The following is a 7,775-nucleotide window of genomic DNA, read 5'->3' on the forward strand; positions in this document are numbered from 1 at the left end:
TGGAGTATTACTCAGCTGTTAAAAAGAATGCATTTGACTAAGCTCTAATGAGGTGGATGAAGCTGGAGCCTATTATACAGAATAAAGTAAGTCAGAAAGAAAACACCAATACAGTATATTAACGCATATATATGGAATTTAGAAAGATGGTAACGAAGACCCTATATGCAAGACAGCAAAAGAGACACAGAGATAAAGAACAGACTTCTGGACTCTGTGGGAGAAGGCGAGGGTGGGATGATTTGAGAGAACAGCACTGAAACATGTTTATTATCATTTGTGGAATAGATCACCAGTCCAGGTTCGATGCCTGAGACATGGTGCTCAGGGCTGGTGCACTGGGATGACCCTGAGGGATGGGATGGGGAGGGAGGTGGGAGGGGGGTTCAGGATGGGGACACATGTACTCCCATGGCTGATTCACATCAATTTATGGCAAAAACCACTACAATATTGTAAAGTAATTAGCCTCCAATTGAAATAAATAATTTTAAAAAACCCCTAAAACTAAAAACAAAAAAAAGAGTAGGACACGACTGAGCAACTAACACACACGCAGGGCAGGGCTGTGTGAAGCTCAGTGACTGTTACTATTTCTGTTTTTATTCTCAAGGCACAAACTAAATGCCATGAGCCCCACCAGGAGCCAGAAGCTGCTGGGAGGTAGAAGTGCTACATCTGAGCCCTGGGGAGACGCAGCCTGCGGGGGCAGGGAGCAGGGGTCAGGAATTGGAGTAGGGAGAGTGAAGAGAGAGGAGTCAGGAAGAGTGGGAGGGGAGTAGGGCGGGAAGAAGGAGGAGAAGGGTTAGCGTGGGGTCAGGAGGCCATCAGACAAGGGAGGAACAGGCCGCCTTGAGTCTCTGCAGAGTGTCTAGGTGCACGGGTGGGTGCGGGGTATCCCAGGCCAAGGGGGAGGCGTGAGCCAAGGCCTGTGGCCTTGAAGCCGGTGGCCAGCTGGGCAACCACAGGAGCTGGGCCTGGCCAGAGGGCAGGCTGTGGGGAAGGGTGCCAAGATGGGCCTTTATTCCTCTCCTATATCGGTCCAAGGTCAGCATTTCAGGGGATCAGTACCTTGCTTCTCAGTCAGCGACCCAGGTTCCCAGGTTGCACTGACACCCCTTAAAGTCTGGCAGGTTTGGGGCCGGGCTGTCACAGATTCCAGGATTCTGGAGTCTGGGAAGACTGAGATCGAGGTGCCGGCAGACCCAGTGTCTGGTGAGGTGGCTTGTGGGTGGCTGCCTGTCTTCTCCCATGGCAAGAAGCAACTGGGGAAGTTTCTCTCCTTTCTACAGCCTAGAGCAAGGAATATGGTGGTGGGAGGGAGGTGTTGGGAGGAGCAAGTGGGGAGAGATGGAGAGAGTGAAGGAAGAAGAGAGACAGAGAAAGAGGGTCTTGGTTGGGAACTACTTGGATGAAAGTTTGGGGTGGGTGTGACTCCCACTTCACTTTGGGCCTTCAGAGTTAGGGAGTATCTCCATACAGCAGAGAGAGAAGGCCGTGGACCCAGGAAGGAGACAGCTGAGGAGGGCATTGTAGAGGACCAGCCCTGTACACGGGGGCAGCGGTGGGTGGGGGACCACCTGCCTGCGTTTCCCATGAAGGACAGTCAGGCTCCGAATGATGAATGGTAGGCACTGTAGACAGTGAGCATAATGGAGGGAGGACAGGGGGTGTCCAGTCTGGGTGGAGGTAACCTTGGAGGGCAGGAGAACAGAGGTCCTGAAATTGGTAGAAGTCTTGGGAAAAGCTTTGGACGCAAAGGGCCAGAGATCCTGGTGAGCTTGGAGCCAGTTGGAGCCATGCTTTGATGAGGCAAGGGCCCTGTGAACATCTGCCCACGTCTGCTTGGCCTGCACGTGGGGCCTCTTCCTGGAGGCCTGGGGGCCTGTGTATAGCATCCGTGACTCTGCCCCGTCCTGCCCAGCCTGCTGGGAAAGTCCGCTCTAAGTCTCATCAAGGGGACAGAGCCCAGGGCGGGTTAAGAAGCCCTGGTCTCCTGCCCACAGTGTACTGACTGCTCCTTTGCTCTCAGATCCCTGCTCTGCCCTGCAGTGTCTGGCAGGCTGACCAGGGCATCACCCAAGGCCCCCTGCCCTCTGGCTTTTGACAGGTCCAGTCGATGGGAGGCCAGGTGGGCAGGACAGGGGAGTGAAGTGAAGCGAAAGTCGCTCAGTCGTATCCAACTCTTTGCAACCCCAAGAACTAGAGAGAATTCTCCAGGTCAGAATACTGGAGTGGGTAGCCTTTCCCTTCTCCAGGGGATCTTCCCAACCCAGGGATGGAACCCGGGTCTCCCACATTGCAGGCGGGACAGGGGAGAGGTCCGGTGTCTATTTGCCCAGCTCCTCCTCTGCTTTGGGCACAAGTTCCCAGGGGCTCCGGGCTCCGTGGCTGTGGCTCTTTGGGAGGCTTCTCACCAGGCTCCAGGTCATCATTTCCTCCCCGGGACGGTGCCAGCTTCCCACTGTTCCTGAATTCCGGGTGTCTCAGTCTGTCCTGGTGCCCTTGACCCTGCCCACTTCTCTGTCCATTCATCAGCTCCTCTTCATTCAACCTTTGGCATATGCCTCCTAGATCTTATAGATAAAACACAGCATATCTAGTTAAACTTGACTTTCAGACATACAATAAGTACTCCTTTAGTCGAAGTGATGTGGTTGTTTTAGTTACCAAATCGTGTCCAACTCTTTGTGACTGCATGGACTGTAGCCCACCAGTCCCATGCAATCCTCTGTCCATGGGACTTTCCAGGCAAGAAGACTGGAGTGGGTTGCCATTCCCTTCTCCAGGGGATCTTCCTGACCCAGGGATCGAACCCGCATCTCTTGCATTGGCAGTCAGATTCTTTGCCACTGAGCCACCAGGGAAGCCCAGTCTAAGTATAGTAGTCCCAATTATTGCATAGATACACGACACAGTTCCCTGCTGTTTATCTGAAATTAAAATTTAACGAGATGCACTGTATTTTTCTTTCTAAATCTGGTGATCCCACTTACAAGGCCCCAGATTGGTGGACTAATGTGTCCCTCAGATCACGGGCATTTCCAGTCACCCCTGACTAGAGGAATAGGTTGGGTCTGAAGCACTTACAGTCTGCCTGCATAGACGCAGCTATCAGTTCAGTTCAGTTGCTCAGTCATGTCCGACTCTTTGCGACCCCATGAATCGCAGCACACCAGGCCTCCTTGTCCATCACCAACTCCCAGAGTCCACCCAAACCCATGTCCATTGAGTCAGTGATGCCATCCAACCATCTCATCCTCTGTCGTCCCCTTCTCCTCCCGCCTTCAATCTTTCCCAGCATCAGGGTTTATTCCAATGAGTCAACTCTTCACATCAGGTGGTCAAAGTATTGGAGTTTCAGCTTCAACATCAGTCCTTCCAATGAACACCCAGGACTGATCTCGTTTAGGATGGACTGGTTGGATCTCCTTGCAGTCCAAGGGACTCTCAAGAGTCTTCTCCAACACCACAGTTCAAAAGCATCAATTCTTCAGTGCTCAGCCTTCTTTATAGTCCAACTCTTACATCCATACATGACCACTGGAAAAACCATAGCCTTGACTAGACGGATCTTTGTTGGCAAAGTAATGACTCTGCTTTTTAATATGCTGTGTAGGTTGGTCATAACTTTTCTTCCAAGGAGCAAGCGTCTTTTAATTTCATGGCTGCAGTCACCATCTGCAGTGATTTTGGAGCCCAGAAAAATAAAGTCAGCCACTGTGTCTACTGTTTCCCCATCTATTTGCCACGAAGTGATGGGACTGGATGCCATGATCTTAGTTTTCTTAATGTTGAGCTTTAAGCCAACTTTTTCACTCTCCTCTTTCCCTTTCATCAAGAGGCTCTTTAGTTCTTCACTTCCTGCCATAAGGGTGGAGCTATGGGCTGATTCTTTCTCCTACTGCGGTGGCATCAAGTTTCCCTAAGGGCAAGAACACAGTCTAAAGATGAGGAGACTGACCCCAACACTTCCCCAGTCGCATGGCATCAGCCCCTAAAATGCCCCCAAGTCCATGCACAGAGGCCCTCCTGGTCACTGTTCCCATGAGCAGGCCCTGGCTGTCAGTAGTGACATGGCCAAATTCTCAGCCTCAGCTTTGAGCTCACAGCAGAACCCCGAGGGGGCTGGCATCTAGGACAAGGACGCTTGGAGAGAGAGGGCAGGGAGTCAGATGGATTTGAAGTTTCTCAGACTTGTTCCCCTGCCACCAGCTGGAGAAGATGCTCTGCCTTTCTGGGACTCCTGTGATGAGATCAGACCTACCTGGCAATGGTCTTCCATTCTCAGCCCAGGATGCGGAGCCGTCATTAGGCCTGTGCAGGTGAAGTAATCAGGAGTGTGATGGCTCACTGTATTCACAGTCCCGGGGATGGGGAAACTGTGGAGCCAGGTTAGAACTTGATTCTCCCTGAGCCTCTTCCTCCTGCTTTCAGAAATCCACCCTCCTTCCTCCTCGCTGCTCCAGCTTGGTCTCCTTCGCCCCATTCACCTACCACTGCCAGCAGTTTTAGGGACATTGGGACACCCCCAAGCACCCAGAGAGCCAGCAGAAGTCGTCCCAGCTGGGGACTCAGCCCTCACATGGGGCAGCTCATGGCCCAGGGTCTGGGGGCCTCGACTCCAAGCTGAATGATGGCGTGGCTGCCCAGGGTCAGGTAATCCCTGGAAAGTTTGGAAAGTGCTGAGACTCCTCTGGTCCACTGTGAGGGGGCGGCTCTGACAGCTGGGTGCAGGTGGGGGTGGGCAACCCAGAAAGAATGGGCCCTTTTTCCAGTTTGGCTGTGGAGCATTCAAGAGAGGGCCTGGCCTTAACCAGAAATGGATGTGGACCTGAAAATGGCACAAATTCTGGCTCTGGGAGTGGACCCATGCCAGGCAGAGTAAGAGTAATAACAGTGGCTTTCTGTGTGGGGGGGTTCGTGTGAAAGTCTCTCAGGTGTGTGAGACTTCTTGCAACCCCATGGACTATACAGTCCATGGCATTCTCCAGGCCAGAATACTGGAATGCATAGTCTTTCCCTTCTCCAGGGGATCTTCCCAACCCAGGGATCAAACCCAGGTTTCCCGTCTTGCAGGTGGATTCTTTGCCAGCTGAGCTACAAGGGAAGCCCAAGTGTATGTGTAAATCAGCTAGTTTAATCCCCACAACTACAGATAAGGTAGGTAGTATGTTAACCCCATTTCACAGAGGAGGAAACTGAGGCTCAGTGAGGTCAGGCAATGTGCCAAGACAGGACAGCCCGTGACTGGAGAGGAGCTACTGAGGGATGTCACATCTGCCTTCAGTGCCATGCTGAAATGTGGCATCAGTCTGCTCCAACATTCACAGCGTGGTTATGGAAACACAAGACTCCCTATGAGGAGTTAATGAGGAGACATAGGACTCAGTGTGAGGAAGGGAAGATGTTCTGGCGGTCAGAGTGGCCCAGAGGCGGACAAGGCGACTTTGGGAGGGACTGAGTCTGTGTGGTTGGATATATGCAAGTGAAGAGGCTGGTCCCATTTTCTGATACCCTGGTAATAACAGACACTGTACTCTGGGTTCTCACAGCTCCATCACACAGGCGCTGCTATACCCAATTTACAGATGAGGAAGCTGAGGTCCAGAGAGATTAAGTGACGATAGTTATGCATGTGACTGGTGAGGGAGCCATGACTTAAAACCAAAGATGTGTGTCCAAAGCTGTCCATACATCTATTGAGCACCTACTGTGTATCTGGTACTATTCTCCTCTGTGTCTGTGCTCAGTCACCAAGTCCAACTCTTTGGGACCCCACAGAGTGTAGCCCTCCAGGCTTCTCTGTCCATGGGAGTCTCCAGGCAAGGATGCTGAGGGGGGTGGGTTGCCATTCCCTTCTCCAGGGGATCTTCCTGACCCAGAAATTGAACCCGAGTCTCCTACATTAGCAAGCAGATTCTTTACCACTGAGCTACCTGAAAGGTATACTATTCTTTTAGACATTAAGATTCCAGAGGGACCATTCTTTGTCCTGGTGGACATCAGATTCCAGTGAGGAAAGAGACAACACAGAGTAACAAGACCAAAATAGAACAGAGCAAGAATGTTGTTCAGTCACTAAGTCATGTCTGACTCTTTGTGACCCCATAGACGGCAGCATGCCAGGCTTCTCTGTCCTTCACTGTCTCCCAGAGCTTGCTCAAACCATTGAGTCAGTGACACCATCCAACCATCTCATCCGCTGTTGCCCCCTTCTCCTCCTGCCCTCAATCTTTCCCAGAATCAGGGTCTTTTCCAAAGTGTTGGCTCTTCACATCAGATGGCCAAAGTATTGGAGCTTCAGCTTCAGTATCAGTCCTTCCAATGAATATCTAAGGTTGATTTCCTTTAGGATTGACCGATTTGATCTCCTCACTGTCCAAAGGACTCTCAAGAGTCTTCTCCAGCACCACAATTTGAAAGCATCAATTTTTTGGTGCTCAGCCTTCTTTATGGTCCAACTCTTATATGATTACGGGAAAAACCATAGCTTTGACTATATAGACCTTTGTTGGCAAAGTGATGGCTCTGCTTTTTAATATGCTGTCTAGATTTGTCATAGCTTTTCTTCCAAAGGGCAAGTATTTTTTAATTTCATGGCTGCAGTCACCTTCTGCGGTGATTTTGGAGCCCAAGAAAATAAAAATCTGCCACTGCTTCATTTTTTCCCCAATTTCCCCATTTTCCATTTTTTCCCAGAACAAGAATGCAGTGAGACCAAAGGCGAGCTGAACTCAAGTGGGTTTGAGATGGTCAGGGGAAGCCACTGTGAGAGGTGCATCTGAGCTCAGATCAAAAAGGCAAGAAGGAGAAAGTATTGATATTACGAAGAGCTGAGAAAACAGTGCTCTGGGCAGAGGAAACCACAGGCACAAAGGCCCTGGGGTGAGCCAGGGGGAGACCAGTGTGGGGAAAATGGCCGAGGTAGCGGACCAGATCACTGGGGACCCGGTCCTCCAGGCTTTAAACTTCTTTTGTAATTATTGGAAGGTTTGTAAGCAGTGGTGTGCTGCAGACGACTCATGCCCACTCCTGACAATCATCCGTCAAATCTTCAGGATTGTTGCCTGTTGTTAAACTATTAGTGGCTTGAAATCAGCCACGGTGGGAGTATTTACACCATGGAAATTGGCAGGCACCACAGGTCATGGCTCTGCACCCTGGGCAGCAGGTGGTTAAGCAGTTATCTGCATCACACTGATTTTAGACAGGGAAGCGGGCAGAGCGGATTTGCACTTGAAGGAACCCTCTCTGGCCGCAGGGGGGAGACTGGCTTTCAGGAGACAGAGAAGTAGGATGCCAAGCAGGGACGGTCACTGCATTAGTACATGTCGGAGAGATGGGGGTTTGGACCAGTGTGGGCCAGTGGATGGATCTGAGTGGTTTAAGGCAGATCCGGTGGGCCTCATTAAGATGACCCCATTACTGAAGCTCAGAGCAAAGAGGTGACCTGCCAGTGTCACAAGGCTGGAGTATGGAGGAGCTGTGACTGAGCCCCGGCCTTTCTGTTCCCTGTACCTCAGTGTTTCCCCAGATTGCCTTGAAGACTCTTCCTGGGGAAGGTTATGTTCTAGGACAAAGGGGAAATAATTAATGGGCGACCCTCAGCCCTAGTGGGCTTCTCAGGTGGCTCCGTGGTAAAGAATGTGCCTGCCAAGCAGGAGACGTGGGTTCGATCCCTGGGTAGGAAAGATCCCCTGGAGAAAGAAAAGGGCAACCCACTCCAGTATTCTTGGCTGGGAAATCCCACGGACAGGGAAGCCTGGAGGGCT

Source organism: Ovis canadensis, chromosome 18, assembly GCF_042477335.2.
Source record: "Ovis canadensis isolate MfBH-ARS-UI-01 breed Bighorn chromosome 18, ARS-UI_OviCan_v2, whole genome shotgun sequence".
Lineage (NCBI taxonomy): Eukaryota > Metazoa > Chordata > Mammalia > Artiodactyla > Bovidae > Ovis > Ovis canadensis.